Consider the following 20,228-nt stretch of genomic DNA (forward strand, 5'->3'; position numbering starts at 1 on the left):
CTAGAACTGAACTAGAACTGAACTAGAACTGAACTAGAACTGAACTAGAACTGAACTAGAACTGAACTAGAACTGAACTAGAACTGAACTAGAACTGAACTAGAACTAGAACTGAACTAGAACTGATCTAGAACTGAACTAGAACTGAACTAGAACTGAACTAGAACTGAACTGAACTAGAACTGAACTAGAACTGAACTAGAACTGAACTAGAACTGAACTAGAACTGAACTAGAACTGAACTGAACTAGAACTGAACTAGAACTAGAACTGAACTAGAACCTAAACTAGAACCTGAACTAGAACCTGAACTAGAACCTGAACTAGAACCTGAACTAGAGCCTGAACTAGAACCTGAACTAGAACCTGAACTAGAACCTGAACTAAAACCTGAATTAGAACTGAACTAGAACTATAATAAAATTTAAATTCAATTCTTTCCATATTTTTTTTGGAATTTAAATTGTGCAACCAAAAGTTTTTGCCAAACATTAGCTTCCTCATTATAAAAAATTCAACTGCTTTAAATATCCGTTCCACTCTATAAATATAAGCAGCAAAACTGCTTTCTTTTCAACCCTTAATTTTAGCCTAGACTAATATCATCAGTAAAAATAAAAGCAAGCCTAAAAGTATACACTTGAAAGTGCATGTATTTGCACTTAAATTTGCATATTCTAAAAAAGAAAACAAAATAATAATAAAAATAAAAATAAAAACACACTTTTTAAGGCTCTATAAAAATAAGCAAGCTTTTGATTCAAACAGGATTTTTTCAGTCTAGTGGTTTATTTTTCTTCTATATTTTTTCTTTTTATTAAGACCTAAAATTATGCAACAGTATACGTTTTTGCTGTTTTACTTGCATAAGTTTGTAGGATATTTTTACTTTTTTTATTTATAACCTCAATTTTAAGTATTTTAATGTAAATGTAGGTGAATGCGCTTTTTGACCTACAAAGATCATCATCATCAACATCATCGTTTTATTTGCTGAAAATGCAAAATGTAAAAAGAAAACAACATTGAGAAAAACTACTCAAAAAGCCAGAAAATTACTTGTTAAATAAGATGAGAAAAAAGGGAAATGAAAATGTAAAAAGCAGTCAACTGAGGAAAATAAAATGAAAAGCTTGCACAAACAAACACAAGGCACGGTTTAAATAAAAGGCTGTGGCTGGTTTTTGATAGAAAAATTGTAATAAAAATTATGAGTTGGTAAATTTAATAATTTATTCTAAGTGTAAGGGAAGGATAAACAATTTACGAGTTCTAACGTAATGTAAATATTTTTGCAACACTCTTACTTAATCAAGTGCATACTTTAGGGTTAAATAATACATTTGTTTTTAATAAAGTCTACTTTAAGGGGAATTAAAATATGGTTTTAGATATTTTTCAAAGTTTTACTGAGACAAATGTTTAACATGGAATTTCTTTAAATAAAATTTAGTCTATTTATATTAAATGTCCTAAAATCCCTTTATTATTTAGTATTTGCTGTATTATAATACAATCCTATATCCATTAAAACCGATCCAAATTAAATTCCTCATAAGAATAGACTATTACATTTTCTCTGTACAAAAGAATAAACTTTCATTTGAAATTGAAAATTCTGATCAGGTTTTAACAATAAACATTTATTTACAGGTTCGATTTCATACCCACATCCCTTTAAATACACACGTGCCGTTTTTCTATAATTTTTTACATGCGATTTTCTTATTTTTTTGCAACAGAAAAACATGAAAAAGTTGTAAAAAAATAACGACAAATAAGTGAAAATTTCATTGGAAATTTTAACACTCAATTTCTGTAAAATATGTAGGATAAGTAGGACTTTCTACTTACAGTTGTTTAGAAACTTTCCTTTTTTCTCCAACAAATTTATTTATTTTTCTATCGTTATTATTGAGGTGGTTTTCCTAGTTTATGGCTCTTTTCTGTTTAAATAACAAAAGTGCAAATATAAAAATGTTAATGATTTTAAACAGCCTGTGAAGAATTTGTTGGATGAAAAACAAACTTTCGTTTTCTATTTCAGTTTATTTTTTTCATTGTTAATATGAAACAATTTGATTTTATTGATTTTTTTCATGTGTATGTTTCTCATTGTATTTTAATGAGTTTTACGCATTTCGAATTTTTAATTTCTTTTTATTTGTTTGATTGTGTTGCTGCTGCTGTCGGTTGTTATCCTCCCATTAATAAAAGCATTTAAAGTGTTATTCTATTGGCTGCTATAATCGTATTATTAGTTTCTAAATATTATTGTGAGAATGTGCAATGAATGGCTGGTTATGTTTGGGAAATGCCCTACAATACAAAACCGGTCAGTAAGTGCTGGTTCACACACGTCATGTTTATCTGCAGATAAGCAAAACGCTTCGCAGATTGTGTTTGTTTAAAAAAAATCTTTTGCAAGTTTTGAGTTTGTTGATGAGAGACGAGAGTAAGTGAGTACAACTTTGGAATGTAGATAACCAAATACAGAGAATTACCTCAGCGCCATGGATATTTGGCTTTGGTGTCGATTCGGCTGGTTGACCGGGCTTCACATACGATCTCTTACGCTTCTGGTTATCGTATTGGATTCATTTTTAATCGCAAGTAATGATTCGGTGCAAAAATTATTTTCTTTTATTGCGTCCAAGCATCATTTCGGACATGCAAAATCGTTTTTCAAGGTCTCTCAGCTTCCATTCGTATGGTACCCAATTTCCCTGCTTTTAGAAGAATACTACTGCTCCTAAACATTTTGAAATTGCTGCTTGAGTATGTAGCTCCCAATGATTTTGCAAGGTCTTGTTGGGTTTTACAACAATCTTCATGGAGTAATGCCTCCAATTCTTGGTCTTAAAACTTTTTTGGATTCACTGTACCGAATAAAACATCTATTGTACTTTGAAACCAATGGAACACAATCGCCATAAGCTTCGGTGAGCAATCGGCAGCATTTTTTTAAATTAACGAAGTAAAGCAAAACATCCCGCATTTGATGCCATCTATTCTAAATCCCTCATTTTGAAGTCATCGATAAGTTTGGTTTCCTATAGAAAAGTTATCGATAACTTTGGTTTTCTGTAGAAAAGTTATCGATAACTTCAGTTTTCTATAGAAAATTTATCGATAACTTCAGTTTTCTATAGAAAATTTATCGATAACTTCAGTTTTCTGTACAAAATTTATCGATAACTTTGATTTTCTATCGAAAAGTTATCGATAACTTTGGTTTTCTATAGAAAAGTTATCGATAACTTTGATTTTCTATAGAAAAGTTATCGATAACTTTGATTTTCTATAGAAAAGTTATCGATAACTTTGATTTTCTATAGAAAAGTTATCGATAACTTTGATTTTCTATAGAAAAGTTATCGATAACTTTGATTTTCTATAGAAAAGTTATCGATAACTTTGATTTTCTATAGAAAAGTTATCGATAACTTTGATTTTCTATAGAAAAGTTATCGATAACTTTGATTTTCTATAGAAAAGTTATCGATAACTTTGATTTTCTATAGAAAAGTTATCGATAACTTTGATTTTCTATAGAAAAGTTATCGATAACTTTGATTTTCTATAGAAAAGTTATCGATAAATTCGGCTTCCTATAGAAAAGTTATCGATAACTTTGGTTTTTTATAGAAAAGTTATCGATAACATTGGTTTTCTATAGAAAAGTTATCGATAACTTTGGTTTTCCATAGAAAAGTTATCGATAACTTTGGTTTTCTATAGAAAATTTATCGATAACTTCAGTTTTCTGTAGAAAATTTATCGATAACTTCAGTTTTCTGTAGAAAATTTATCGATAACTTTGATTTTCTACAGAAAAGTTATCTATAACTTTGATTTTCTATCGAAAAGTTATCGATAACTTTGGTTTTCTATAGAAAAGTTATCGATAACTTTGATTTTGTATAGAAAAGTTATCGATAACTTAGGTTTTCTTTAGAAAAGTTATCGATAAATTCGGCTTTCTATAGAAAAATTATCGATAAATTCGGCTTTCTCTAGAAAAGTTATCGATAACTTTGGTTTTCTATAGAAAAGTTATCGATAACTTTGATTTTCTATAGAAAAGTTATCGATAACTTTGATTTTCTATAGAAAAGTTATCAATAACTTTGATTTTCTATAGAAAAGTTATCGATAACTTTGATTTTCTATAGAAAAGTTATCGATAACTTTGATTTTCTATAGAAAAGTTATCGATAACTTTGATTTTCTATAGAAAAGTTATCGATAACTTTGATTTTCTATAGAAAAGTTATCGATAACTTTGATTTTCTATAGAAAAGTTATCGATAACTTTGATTTTCTATAGAAAAGTTATCGATAACTTTGATTTTCTATAGAAAAGTTATCGATAAATTCGGCTTCCTATAGAAAAGTTATCGATAACTTTGGTTTTTTATAGAAAAGTTATCGATAACATTGGTTTTCTATAGAAAAGTTATCGATAACTTTGGTTTTCCATAGAAAAGTTATCGATAACTTTGGTTTTCTATAGAAAATTTATCGATAACTTCAGTTTTCTGTAGAAAATTTATCGATAACTTCAGTTTTCTGTAGAAAATTTATCGATAACTTTGATTTTCTACAGAAAAGTTATCTATAACTTTGATTTTCTATCGAAAAGTTATCGATAACTTTGGTTTTCTATAGAAAAGTTATCGATAACTTTGATTTTGTATAGAAAAGTTATCGATAACTTAGGTTTTCTTTAGAAAAGTTATCGATAAATTCGGCTTTCTATAGAAAAATTATCGATAAATTCGGCTTTCTCTAGAAAAGTTATCGATAACTTTGGTTTTCTATAGAAAAGTTATCGATAACTTTGGTTTTCTATAGAAAAGTTATCGATAACTTTGGTTTTCTATAGAAAAGTTATCGATAACTTTGGTTTTCTATAGAAAAGTTTTCTATAGAAAAGTTATCGAACATTTTATCGATTACTATTGTCTCTAGAAAGTTTATTCATAATTTTAGTTTTCCTGTAATTTTTGAAGATTTTCCACGACTGTAGCCAACACTATAATAAACCTACACTATTTCACAAAGTGTAGTTATGTGGTCTGTTCTTTTTTTTTTGGATTTTCCCAGAATTAAAAAACAATTTGAAATTTATAGTCCAAAAAAAATATGATATAATTTCTACTACTAACCAAAAGAATTTTCCATATTTTTTTGTTCGTTGAAATTTTATAAAACTTAATGTTTTCTAAAAATACAATGCTTATTTTAATAATTTATCAGACACAAACAAGACATAAATTGTCTTTCATGAGAACATGTGAATTTGGTAATTACTCACACGTTGAAAAAGGTGTAGTGTAGTAGGTCGTGGGTGAATTGATGACAAGGTCGCCCGCCACCATTAAACATGATGATGACGCATATGTTGTGTCTAGAATGATGGAAAACATGTGTAAGAGTAGTCATTACAAGGGACTTGTAATTAGTTGGTTTCTTTTAATATTTTCTATAATAATGTAAGTTATTGTCTAGCAAATTTCATTTAGTTGTTTATTTTTATTTAAAGAAAATTTCTTTAAAATGCTGTTTAATTTATACTTTTCATTATTTTATTTATTTATAGCTTTCTGTCTGACATTGACTTTGATGTCTCTTTTATTTATAATTTTTTTTCCTTGGGGTTTTATTGGCCCCCATCAACCATGTTAATTGAATAGCGACAACGCCATATCGACCACACGCCACACAGACTGCTTGTGCCTTAAAACTGCAAGCGCCTGAGGATGGGGTTACGGGTCATGTTGTTTATCTCCTTCTGCTTAAATGTATTTTATGGTCTGTTGTTTCAGTGTGATTATTTTAATTGCTGTATTTTGGTTTTTATTTATTTTCATTTCATCTTAATGTATGTTGTTATTTTGTTTATCAAATGGCAAGATCTGTTTTTGCTGTTGTTTGTACATGTGGTTGGTGGTGGTGGGTCCAATCTAAAGAATCTGCTATGACGATGCACATCAATGATTGTAGTAGTAGAGTTTTTTTTCCTGTTTTCAAGAAAAAACAAACTTAAAAAATCGAACAGAAATTGATGACGCTGTACGCGAGTACAACAGAAATCATGCCAATTAAAAGCAGAAAAAAACTAAACTAAAGAAAACACATTCAAATTTTATTTATTGCTAGCAGATCCAAAGTAACAGAGCCATCTGCACAGTGGGTTATGTTGACACTTCATAGTTTTGGTGATTTTAAATCTTAAACCTTTGATAAATCAAAAAACTGTTTATGAATATGAGAATCAAAAGCTTAAATATATATTAAAACTGCTGATCGTTTAGATTTGTCTCTGCTCTCAATTTAAATGTGTTTAAGTTAGTAAATACAATAGCAAATTGAGACACAGTGCAACACCAATGAAAAAACAAACTAACCAGAAATAAAGTAAGACTGAATGAACAAAAGTAAACAATTCAAGTATCATTGAATCCATTTATTTTATTATAATCACAAGAATGACTCAATATGTAAAGAAAGAAAGGAAAAAATGGAAAATTCAACTTATTTCTCTTCAACTGCGAGTACCACCATCAGTATTGGCAATTGACTAAAGAATGACGACAGCGTAGAAGTGACTGGTACGACTGCTTAACGTCCATCTGCTGCCACAATGTTCAATGACCATGGTTAATGGTTCATTGATTGGATGTATTGAATATTCTATGAATGGTTTTAGTAGCATTCACTACATAAATAGAAATCTGCATGGATATTTTGCACCATAAAAAACCATAAATATTCATTTGATAAGAACCAGTCAATATTTGGAAAATAAAGAGATATTAAAGTTTCTTTTTGTTCTAATGGGATAAAGTTTAAGCAAAATAAAAACAAAAACAATTTCTAGAAAAATATATAGCGATATGTCTGATATGTTATAGACAAAATATCGATAACTTTGATTTTCTCTACAAAAGTTATTGATAACTTTGATTTTACGCAGAAAAATTATCAATAACATTTATTTTCTATAGAAAATTTATCGATAACTTTGATTATAATTGTTAAAGTTATCGATAATTTTGATTTTCCATACAAAAGTTATCTATAAATTTGATTTTCCATAGAAAAGTTTTCGATAAAATTGGTTTTCTATAGAAAAGTTATCGATAACTTGGATTTTCTACAGAAAAGTTATCGAAAACTTTGATTTTTCTTAGAAAAGTTATCGAAAACTTTGATTTTCCATAGAAAAGTTATCGATAACTTTGATTTTCTAAAGAAAAGTTGTCGATAACCTGGATTTTCTATAGAAAAGTTATCGATAACTTGAATTTTCCATAGAAAAGTTATCGATAACTTTGATTTTCTATAGAAAAGTTATCGATAACTTTGATTTTCTATAGAAAAGTTATCGATAACTTTGATTTTCTATAGAAAAGTTATCGATAACTTTGATTTTCTATAGAAAAGTTATCGATAACTTTGATTTTCTATAGAAAAGTTATCGATAACTTTGATTTTCTATAGAAACGTTATCGATAACTTTGCTTTTCTATAGAAAAGTTATCGATAACTTTGCTTTTCTATAGAAAAGTTATCGATAACTTTGCTTTTCTATAGAAAAGTTATCGATAACTTTGGTTTTCTATAGAAAAGTTATCGATAACTTTGGTTTTCTATAGAAAAGTTATCGATAACTTTGCTTTTCTATAGAAAACTTATCGATAACTTTGCCTTTCTATAGAAAACTTATCGATAACTTTGCTTTTCTATAGAAAAGTTATCGACAACTTTGCTTTTCTATAGAAAAGTTATCGATAACTTTGCTTTTCTATAGAAAAGTTATCGATAACTTTGCTTTTCTATAGAAAAGTTATCGATAACTTTGCTTTTCTATAGAAAAGTTATCGATAACTTTGCTTTTCTATAGAAAAGTTATCGATAACTTTGCTTTTCTATAGAAAAGTTATCGATAACTTTGCTTTTCTATAGAAAAGTTATCGATAACTTTGCTTTTCTATAGAAAAGTTATCGATAACTTTGCTTTTCTATAGAAAAGTTATCGATAACTTTGCTTTTCTATAGAAAAGTTATCGATAACTTTGCTTTTCTATAGAAAAGTTATCGATAACTTTGCTTTTCTATAGAAAAGTTATCGATAACTTTGCTTTTCTATAGAAAAGTTATCGATAACTTTACTTTTCTATAGAAAAGTTATCGATAACTTTACTTTTCTATAGAAAAGTTATCGGTAACTTTGCTTTTATATAGAAAAGTTATCGATAACTTTGCTTTTATATAGAAAAGTTATCGATATCTTTGAGTTTCTATAGAAAAGTTATCGATATCTTTGAGTTTCTATAGAAAAGTTATCGATAAATTTGTTTTTGTAGAAAAGTTATCGATAACTTAGGTTTTCTGTAGAAAAGCTATCGATTATTTTGATTTTCTATAAAAAAGTTATCGATAACTTTTCTATAGAAAAGTTATCGATTACTTCCATTTTCTATAGAAAATTTATCTATAATTTTGATTTTCTATAGAAAAGTTATCGATTACTTCCATTTTCTATAGAAAATTTATCGATAATTTTGATTTTCTATAAATAGAAAAGTTATCGATAACTTTGATTTTCTGTTGAAAAATTATCGATAATTTTTGATTTTTCATAGAAAAGTTATCGATTACTTTGATTTTTTTTAGAAAAGTTATCGATTACTTCGATTTTCTATAGAAAAATTCTCGATAACTTTGAATTTCTACAGAAAATTTATTGATTACTTTGATTATAATTGGAAAAGTTATCAAAAACTTTGATTTTCTATAGAAAAGTTGTAGATAACTTTGATATTCCGTAGAAAAGATATCGATAGCTTTGCTTTTCCTTAGAAGGTTATCTATAACATTGATTTTCTATAGAAAAGTTTGGTTTTTGTAGAAAATGTATCGATAACTTAAATTTTTCCTATAGGAAAGTTATCGATAATTTTGATTTTCTTCAGAAAACTATCGTTTTCTCTTATTTTCTAAAGAACAGTTATCGATAACTTTTATTTTGTCGATAACTTTTACTTTCTATGGATAGCTTTGAGTTTCTATAGAAAAGTTGTCGATAACTTTGGTTTTCTACACAGATGTTATCGATAACTTTGATTTTATTTGGAAAACTTGTCGATAAATTTGATTTTCTAAAAAATAATTAGGAAACGCTATAGAAAACAAATTAATAACTTTAATTTTCTATAGAAAACTTATCGCTTACTTTGATTTTCCATAGAAAAGTTATGTATAACTTTTATTTTCCAGAGAAAAGTTATCGATAACATTGATTGTCTATAGAAAAGTGATCGAAAGTTGCAAATTGTGATAAAAAGATAAGCTTTATTTTCTATAGAAAGTTTCGATAACTATAATTTTAAAAATTTGTTTCTATAGAAAAGTTATCGACAACATTGTTATTCTATAGAAATTTAATCGCTAAATTTGGTATTCTATAAAAATGTATCGATAGCTTTGTCTTTCTAAACAACAATAATCGATGACTTTGATTTTCTATAGAAAAGTTATCGATAACGTAGATATTATTTATAACATTTCTCGATAAGTTTAATTTTCTACAGAAAATTAAACTTATATATAGAAAATTTCTTCTCTACAAAATGTAACAATTACATCAGTTTTCTATTAAAATTTTTAAATTTCTAGAATGTTTATTTACTAGCATGTTTTTTTTTTAAATAAAATTCATCCTAATTTATTATAATTAAGCTAAATTAACACACAAACACATTAAAATGCTGTCTATTTTAAGGATTATTCTTAAAGTTTAATCTAAAGTCTACCGTTAAGCCTTACCTTTTTAATACTTAGCTCTCTTAACAATGTAATTAAAATTCAAGGATAACTTACACTTTGGCCAAAAGATAATTGTAATTCTGTTTTTTACACAACCTAATAATCCTTTTCCATATTTTTTTCTTCTTTCAGAATTCTAAATGAAAATCCTAAAGAAATCTGCATAAAAACATTTAAAAGAAACTTTTTTTTATAATGAACGTGCAACAACATCAACAACAAAAATAGAAAAAATAAACGTTTTTTTTTTGCAACAAAAAAAGGAAAAACAAATGTTTTAAAAACATATTTATAGAAATTTTCTATAAAAAAAGAAAACTAAATATAAACAACGAAAAGAAAATGCGTTAAGGCAAGAGAGAATTATTGTTTACATACAACAAAGAAAGAGAGAAACAATAAAGCTTTATGTTGTATGCATATAAACAAGATAAACAACAACAACATTAGTACATTTTTAACAAACAGCAAGTATTAAAAACAATAATAAAAACAACAGCAGCAGCAACCATTTTCATTACACTACTCACTGGGGATTTTCATAACTCCACAAAACTCTCTTCGTAAAAAAACGGCAAATAATAAAAAAAATATTATTATTACAAGAAGGATCATTTGAAGGCAGTTCTCTATACAACAACAACAGTTATTGTTGTAAAATGGAAATACTTGTCATAAAATAATAACAACAATAACTTTACTACCATATTGTTGCTGTTATAATACAAAAACAACGTTTTAAGCAGGAAGAAAATAACAATAAACTGAAAAACAACTACATTGTACTAGAAATATGACTGCAATTTGTATGATTTACATACCCCCACACTTACGCACATTTTTAAATACAAAAGTGGAGAGACAGTGAGTGTGAAAGGAGGAGTGAAAGAGAGAAAGAGGGAGTTAAATATAATAAGGAGAGCTTAACTACAAATAATGATGCTGTTTTGCTGTAAAAGTAACAACAAGGTAAGTGTAAACATTACTACCATTATGTACAACTATTTAACTGCATATTATGTATTACTTGTTGATGGATTTTAGTTTGGTTTTATCCTGCTAGTTTTTGTTTTCTGTTTACTTCGTTTTATTTGCCTCTTGGCATTTTTAAGCAGCAATAACAGTAAGGAATAGAAAAAGTGAAACAAAACATTCTGTAATTTAATTAAACTTATCATAATATGTTTTAAACAACAACAGAAAATAAGAGAAACTGCAACAAAGGAGCAAGTTTTATTTATTGTATTATTTTTCTTTTGTTTTACATAATTATTTTTGTTGAAAGGAGCCATCATAGAATTTTTTTTTGAGAGTTTTCGAAGAAAAAACGAAAATTGCCTACAGCTACAAAAACTTTAAATAGAATTCAGTTATAAACAAAAAAAAAGAAGTAAAAAAAAGAAAAGAAGTAGCAACTTACAATTGAAGAAGTTTTTCTAAAATTTATGTAAGAAAATCAACATATTTTTTTGTGAAACATACAAACTTTGGAAAGTTTTGGAGTATTGTGTGTAAAATAATAATACAAAGAAAACAAAATGGTGAGTACACTGAACAAAACAAAAAACATAAACTTTTTTATCTACAATTTTCCCCAGAAAAGTTGTTGATGACTTAAACACTCTAGCAAAAATGTGTTGATAACTAAAACGTTTTCAAAAACTAGGATTTTCTAAAGAAAACTTATCCATAACATGGATTTTCTGTAGAAAAGTTATATTTAACTTTGATTTTCCATGTAAAACATTTCGATAACTTTGGTTTTCTATAGAAAAGTTATCGATAACTTTAATGTTCTGTATAAAAGTTATCGATAACTTTAGTTTTTTGAAGAAAAGTTATTGATAAATTGGGTTTTCTGTAGAAAAGCTATCGATAACTTTGGTTTTCTATAGAAAAGTTATCGATTTCATGTTTTCTATAGAAATATTTTCGATAAAATTAGCTTTGTATAAATAGCTTATCGATAACTTCCAGTACCTATAATAAAGTATCTTTGGTTTTAGAAAAGTTATCGATAAATTGGGGTTTATATAGAAAATATATCGATAATTTTGGTTTTCCATAAAAAAGTTATCGATAACTTCGGGTTTCTATAGAAAATTTATCGATAACATTGGTTTTCTTTAGAAAAGTTATCGATAAATTCGGTATATTTGGTTTTATATAGAAAAGTTGTCGATAAATTGGGGTTTATATAGAAAAGATATCAATAACTTTGGTTTTCTATAGAACAGTTATCGATAACTTTGGTTTTATTTAGAAAAGTTATCGATAAATTAAGTTTTCTATAGAAAAGTTTTCGATAACTTCGGTTTTCCATTGAAAAGATATCGATAACTTTGGTTTTCCATGGAAATGATATCGATAATTTTGGTTTTCTATAGAAAAGTTATCGATAAATTCGGTTTTCTATAGAAAAGTTATCGTTAACATTGGTTTTCTTTAGAAAAGTTATCGATAACATTAATTTTCTTTAGAAAAGTTATCGATAACATTGGTTTTCTTTAGAAAAGTTATCGATAAATTCGGTTTTATATAGAAAAGTTATCGATAACATTGTTTTCTTTAGAAAAGTTATCGATAACATTGGTTTTCTTTAGAAAAGTTATCGATAAATTCGTTTTTATATAGAAAAGTTATCGATAAATTTGGTTTTCTATAGAAAAGTTATCCATAAATTTGGTTTTATTATCGATAAATTCAGTTTTCTATAGAAAAGTTTTCGATAACTTCGGTTTTCCATTGAAAAGATATCGATAACTTTGGTTTTCCATAGAAAAGATATCGATAACTTTAATTTTTTCAGAAAAGCTATCGATAACTTTGATTTTATCTAGCAAAGTTATCGATAAATTCGATTTTCTCTAGAAAAGTTTTCGATAACTTTGAGTTTCTCTAGAAAAGTTTTCGATAACATTGATTTCCTCTAGAAAATATATCTCTGATTTTTTATAGAAAAGTTATCGATAATTTTCAGTTTCTATAGAAAAGTTATCGATAACTTTTAGATTCTGTAGAATCTGGTTTTCTGTAGAAAAGTTATCGAAAACTTTTAATTTTTTTAGAAATGTTATAGATAACTTTGTTTTTTTATAGAAAAGTTATCGATAACTTCGATTGTTTTTAGAAAAGCTATTAATAACTTTGATTTTATAAAGAAAAAGTTATCGTTAACTCTGATTTTCGAATGATATGTTATTGAGGACTTTAATTTTCTGAAAAAAAAATCCATAACTTTTTCCATTGTAAAGTTGTCGATAACTTTGATTTTCAATAAAAAACTTTTCGATAACTTTCCATTAAAAAATTTATAACATTTAGAATCTATTGCAATTTTATTGATAACATTGATTTTCTAAAGAAAATTTATAACTTTGATTTTCTATAAGTTTTCAATATCTTCGAATTTCTATAGAAAAGTCATGGATATGTTTGATTTTCTAAAGAAAAGTAATTGAAAATTTTAATTTTCCATAGAGAATTTGTCGATAACTTTAATTGTATATAGAAAAGTTTTCGCTAACTTTGATTGTTATACATAAACATTGAATTTCGATAGAAAGATAACTTTGATTTCCCATAGATAGATTTTCTTAGAAAAGTTATCGTTAACTTGAATTTTTTTTTGTAAAAATTATCAATAACTGTAATTTCTTTAAGAAAAGTTATCGAATTAAAATCATCAAATCATTAAAGCACATAAATATCTCTTATTAATTTTTAGCTTCTACTAATAGCTATTGTCTCAACGTTTCTTTCTGTCCATTTATAGAAATGTTAATGAATCTCTAATACGTATTTATGCAACAGCTTAAATACCCCCCTGTACACGTGCACTAACACAATTTCAAAAACCCACAAAAATATGCTATAAAAACAAACCATAAACATTTTCCCACTGAAATAATAGAGCCGGGAAGAGGAAACAACAAAACAGATATGTATGTATGCATAAATTACATGACCAACAGGAAAACATTAGGATGGAACACATTTTAACATAATATTAAATTTAAATATGAAGAGCTCTTGAATGTGGTTCTCCTATTGCAATTTGGCAATTGCAGTATTGATGGCATTTTTATTTTTTGAATTTTTCTTGTTTAACATTAATTACCATCTCTGGCCTGAACAAACAAAATTGCAGTGTAGATTTTACTTCACTTCTAACCGGGTTAGATTCTTTGTTGTGGCTATTAGTTTTCCCAGGAATCTGGTCAATGTGGCAGTTGGGCAAATGAAGGTAAAGAGTAAAAGAGAGATGAAAGAATAATTTTTCATTGTGGTGGTAAACGTGTAGAAAAAGATAGCATGGTAATGACGGTTGGATGGTTCCAACCTGTAGTTGTAGTTGCATGTTGTGGCAATAAAGCAAATTTCCATTTTTAAACATAAAACAAATAAAAAAAATATGTTGTTATGTATCTAATATCTGATATTTTTACTTAAATTTTGTTTAACCTTAAAGTTTAAATTTCCAAAAGTTCTGCCAAATCGATTTGGCTGAGTTTTTTCCCAAATATTTTGTAAATTGCTAGAAAACAATTGGAATTCACATGTTGGTATGACCTATGGCATGTCCCTCATGTTCCTGTGCATCTAAAATTGTGCAGAATTATTATAATTATAAAAAAAAAGTTGTTTCAGCTTATGCATAAAAATCCATATAAAATATGTTTTATTAATATGCTTGCATGCAAGAGTGCGTGTTGTTTGTCCAACGGGAATAAATATAAATTAAGGACAAAGATTTAAAGGCAGTTATGGCGCAATGTCATGAAATCATTCATCATCATGCTTAAGGCGTGTTTAGATTTGAATTTAGATACAAAGATACATATTTTAAAACAAGCAACAAGACTTTTTATTTATTTAAAAAACAACAGCATACCATAAGGGGGTTACAATTTATTTAAAATTAATGGCCTATTTTAAGGCCAACTTTATTATTCACTGGCTTTATTTATGTAAAGTTTTTATTTGCATTTTATTAATCCATAAACTTGTTCAAATTGTTTTCACATTAAATTTTTTTTATCTCACATGAATAAATCTATCTCAATTTTATTTTAATTTAATTAGTTTACAAAAAAAAGGTTTATTCAAGTTTGTAAAACATGTTTTTTTATTTAAATAGTCCTTCATCATGTATAAATATTTTTTTTAAATTTGTTTTTAATATTTTAATTATTTAATATTTCTATTTGTTTCACATTACTATGGACACACTATATTGATTCATTTATACAATACTTTCACTCATGGTTTCCTGTTTTTTTTATTAAGGACACATTTGTTTTTTTTTATTGCTACTTTTGTTTTCTGTTTTTCAGGTATTTTATTGTGAAATTATTTTTCCATTAAGTGCTGAAATGTATTGAAATTGTATTGTAAATATTTCATATATTCATGCAATATTTTCGTATTTATTCTGTCAGTTTTCTGTTGTTTTTTTTTTTGTTGTTTTTCATTAATTAACATTATTAATGGCAAATTGATGATGATGGAGTTTATAATAGATTTCAATAAAAAAAATGTGGAAAAACAAAAGAATAAATCAACAGAAAATTGTTGGGTATGTTTAAATAATTATAGGAATATGTGGGTTTTACGAATTTTAATAAAAGTTATCGATAACTTTTCTAGAGAAAATCAAATTTATCGAATCTATTTTAGAGAAAATAAAAGTTATCGATAAATTTTCTAGAGAAAATCCTTAAATTTTGTATAGAAAAATCAAAGTTATTATAGCTTTTCTATATAAACTAAAAGTTATCGATAATTTTTCTATAGAAACTGTAAGTTATATATTACTTTTTTATATAAACTGAAAGTTATCAATAACTTTTCTATACAAAATCAAAGTTAGCGATAACTATTCTATAGAAAACCAAAGATATCGATAACTTCTGTATAGAAAATCAGAGATATCGATAACTTTTCTAGATAAAATAGAATTGATTGATCACTTTTCTATAGAAACTGAAAGTTATCGATAAGTTTTCAGTATAAACTGAAAGTTATCGGTAACTTTCTTATAAAAACTGAAATTAATCGATAACTTTTCTATATAATCTGAATGGTATCGATTACTTTTCTATAGAAACTTAAAGTTATCAATATCTCTTCTATAGAAAATCAAAGTTATCGATAATTTTAATATTATATAGAAAAGTAATCGATAACATTTATATAGAAAATCAGAGATATCGATAACTTTTCTATAGAAAATCAAAGTTATTGATAACTTTTCTATATAAACTGAAAGTTATCGATAGTTTTCCTATAGACTCTGAAAATAATCGATAACATTCCATATAAACTGAAAGTTATCGATTACTTTTCTATAGAAAATCAAAGTTATCGATAACTTTTCTATAGAAAATCAAAGTTATCGATAACTTTTCTATAGAAAATCAAAGTTATCGATAACTTTTCTATAGAAAATCAAAGTTATCGATAACTTTTCTATAGAAAATCAAAGTTATCGATAACTTTTCTATAGAAAATCGAAGTTATCGATGGCTTTTCTATAGAAAATCAAAGTTATCGATAACTTTTCTATAGAAAATCAAAGTTATCGATAACTTTTCTATAGAAAATCAAAGTTATCGATGACTTTTCTATAGAAAATCAAAGTTATCGATAACTTTTCTAAAGAAAATAAAAGTTAGCTATGGAAAATCAAAGTTTTCAATATTATTTCTATAACAAATAAATGGTTTTATTTAAATGCTGGGTCTAATTGTATTAAATTCACACATTTTAAAATTTAAACTCTTGTTAAAGAATTTTAACAAAAATCTCAGATCTTAAAATTACCATAGAAATATTGAAATAAACAATAGCATAATACCCAGCCTTTCTTATATTCCCTAAGTCCAGACCAATTATATTTACAAGGTTGAAAACCTCATTTACCACCAATTTTACTGGCTGCGTAGTTAAAAACAACTTTAATTTGAAACTTTCTTTCCACTATATTTTTCTGTAATTTTTAATATGAAACTAATTTAGTAACTATGTATTCTCTTAACCTACCCCCTCCAAAAAAACAAGATAAGACACATTTACGCTATATTTTTACGCCAAAGTTTGTGACACCAGTGAGTAGTGGTAGGGGGCAAAAAAGTTTTTTTGTTTTGGTGTCTTTGTCAATATAAAAGTATTTGTTACATACAACAGAAAACTAAGTGAATATTAAAGCCGACATACACACAAACCCTCTGCAACAAATTACATCGTAACGCTTTTTAAGTTCAAATTACAGAACAAAAAATAAAACGAAGCCATAAAAAGTTTTACTTAGTTAATAAAAGGCAACAGCAAAGAACTATGTTGGGTAGTTAATTTAACAAGAACGACAAAATGAACTGACCTTTTGATGTTTGACAACAAGACTAAACAAAGACACAATTTGTGGCAAAATATAAATAGAAAAAGAAAATACTGCAGTCTTTTACTTACTCATCTATAACTAAAACCGTTTCTAAGCTATAAATATATTAACAAGCAGTGTTTCAAGTTCCTTTGTTAATGTGAGCTTAATATAAAATTATAGTTTATTAACTACAATACAACAACAACGTCAACGAAATTATACTTTAAAACTCAGGACATGAGGTCAAAAACCGCGATAATGTCCGGAAAATTATATACCAGATATTTCAAACAACATTTTTTTGTGAGCGCATAACTAAAACACACATAAACTCATTTAAATGGGCAATGACTTTTTTCTTTGTACAATTTTGTGTTAAGTGGATGTGTGTTTGCATATAGTTAGAAGTTGGCAGTAGGAGAAAATCATAACCTTTCACTTATGCAAACTCTCTCGCCTTTTATGAGTAAAAAAACTCATATGGGTTGGTATTTGTTAAACCTCCTAAAAGTATGCAATGGATGAGTTCAATGTTTTCATAACAGTTTAGTTGGTTTGGGGTTTTTTTACCCTACACCATATGGTGGTTTATTATCCGTTTAAATTTATTTAAAGTCGGAAAAATAAGTTAAATTTGACTGTATTAAATAAAGAGCAATATGGAAGTCCTATTTTCTAAACCATTTGAGTTAGATCCGAATTGAAAATTGAGGGTTTCAATATTGTAATTTAGATATCAAATAATCCTTGGCCTAGAATTTTGAAATTCATAACTTTTATTTTGATTAACAGCTGGATATAGGGTGCAAACATACTGATACATTTATCCAAACAGACGCCACATTTGTCTTACTAGAATTTTGTTTGACGTTTTTTTTTTAATTTTTCTTTTTTTGTTGGCTCTGGTTTATTTTATTTTTAAACAATGTGAAGAATGGTTTGTTTTACAATCGTTGATGGTGGTTTTGGTTCGTTGGACTTGGTGTATTTTTTCAGTTGGGGTTTTTCTACATGTTGACACTAAAAAAACACAAACAACAAAGAAAGATTTTTTGGTGCTTAAAATTTATGACCTGGAAAGAACAAAAAAAATTTTTTTTTTTTGCCCAGATTTCACTCTCATCATTTCAGTCACATTTTTCAGTTTATTGCTGTGATTCTAAAAAGTTGGACACATTTTTCATACGAAAGAAAGTAACAATGTGCCTATTATTTTCCGTAGGATTTAAGATTTTATTTTTTTCAATGGAAGATTTACCCTTACAGTTTTGAGGTCTCTTTAAAATGGGTGTTTTAAAGCCGTTAGTGGGTGTTTATTTGTATTTATTTTTGTTGGATTATTTTTCTCATTTCCTTTGCATTTCAGATTTAACCTTTAATTTGAGTATTGTCCAACATTTTGTTGGTCAAAATAAGCTATTTGTTTTTCCATTTCATTGAAAGCAATCTTTTTGTCTAGACATTATTTAAATTTAACAACCTGAAGTTTAAATGGATCGAGGAACACACCTGTGTTGTTGTGGGTGTGTGTGTGAAAGTGTAAATGAAATGTTTTTTTTATAAAACACAACATAAATATAAATTTTTGGCAAAAGCTATAAAAGAAATTGATGAGCTTTAAACGAAAATTTGTAAAATTTATTGGCTTTAGACAATTAATATTGGCATTTTGAACACTTTACAAAGATTTAAGAGGAGCTTGTACATTCACACAAGCATGACAATGTTTACATGGTTGTTTGATTTTAAAGAACATAAGGCATTAGAATGCTTAAGGAGGGGAGGTCAAATGTCAAACATTCTAGGTAGATGAGACAGGAGATTTTTCAATTTGTTTAAAAGAGAATTCTTTGGATCTTAATCTGCGATGGAATATAGAAAAAAAATATTTTCATTACTTTCATGGAAAACAAATTAACTGAATTTGTTCTACGGTTTTTTTTTCTCTTAATTTTAGATTTTTTCATTACTTTTTTGTGAGTTTCATTTTAACCCCTTAAACAGAAGTTTGAGTGTAGTTCTAATTTAACAAATGACAATTGTTTTAATTTGTGTTGTTTTAAAGCCTAAACAAACTTTTGTTTAAAAGACCTTTTTGTGTTTTCCTTTGACCCGTTTTTCTTCATCAACTACATAAATATTTATTATTAATTTCATTTTTACTTTCCTAGAATTTACAAGTTTGAGCTCTATAATTGGCTTCACCGAATCATATGTACTCTTCAATATGGGTAATACTCTACTTCCAGATATTTTCCCCGAGATATTTGAAATAAAAATTAATGTTTGCAGAAGTTTAGTAACCAAATGTATTAGTTTTTTGGGGTAGAATAGTTTTTTGTTTATTGAATTAAAATTTTTTAGAGAATAAACGATTTTTAAGTGAATAGCCAGTTTTTTTTTTGTAAAAAACCGGTTTGTTTTTAATGAGTAATCGGTTTCTGTTAGTGAGTAACCGAATTTATTTTGGTAAATAACCTGCTATTTGATTTTATATAGCTTTTAAATCTCAACATACACAAATAGATTTACCAATTTAAAATTTTTAAATATCAACTTCCCCGCCAATTTACTTTTCCTTAAATTTTAAAAATTTATAACTTGAATTATCAGCAACATTTTTTTAATTTTCTTTTTGATTATGATTAATATCAATCACTGCTACAATTTTAAGAAGTAAAACAATATAATTTTTTTTTCAAATTTTTTAAAAATTTTCTAATTTTTAAATACATAAAAAAATTACATTATCTTTAAGAAATTACTTAGTTTCTTTCTTAGTATTCCAAAAATGAAGCAAAAATAATTAAATTTGTTAAGATAAATAAAATCTATGAACATCCCGATGAGTTGCCTGTATTTTCTTTGCGAATTAGAAATTTTGAAATATTAACTTCCCCGCCAATTTTGTTTTTTGAAACTTTAAAAATCTATAACTTGGATTCTAAGCTAAATGTTTAAAATATTCTTGTTGGCTATCATTAATATGAATTAGTGCTATGATTTT

General features: G+C 26.6%; 1 protein-coding gene across 3 annotated transcripts in view; it reads left to right on the forward strand.

Annotated features, from left to right (window-relative positions):
• The first annotated feature begins 10,104 nt into the window (after window positions 1-10,104).
• Window positions 10,105-20,228, forward strand: part of rdgA (retinal degeneration A) — a 333,538-nt gene continuing 323,414 nt past the window's right edge. The window contains exon 1 of one of the 3 annotated variants that reach the window (XM_065510459.1): window positions 10,105-10,806. The gene's annotated coding sequence lies outside the window, so the exon portion shown is untranslated. The remainder of the gene's footprint in view (window positions 10,807-20,228) is intronic. The other 2 variants (XM_065510457.1, XM_065510458.1) reach the window with 2 other exon arrangements.

The sequence above is a fragment of the Calliphora vicina genome, chromosome 4 (genome assembly GCF_958450345.1).
Source record: "Calliphora vicina chromosome 4, idCalVici1.1, whole genome shotgun sequence".
Classification (NCBI taxonomy): Eukaryota; Metazoa; Arthropoda; class Insecta; order Diptera; family Calliphoridae; genus Calliphora; species Calliphora vicina.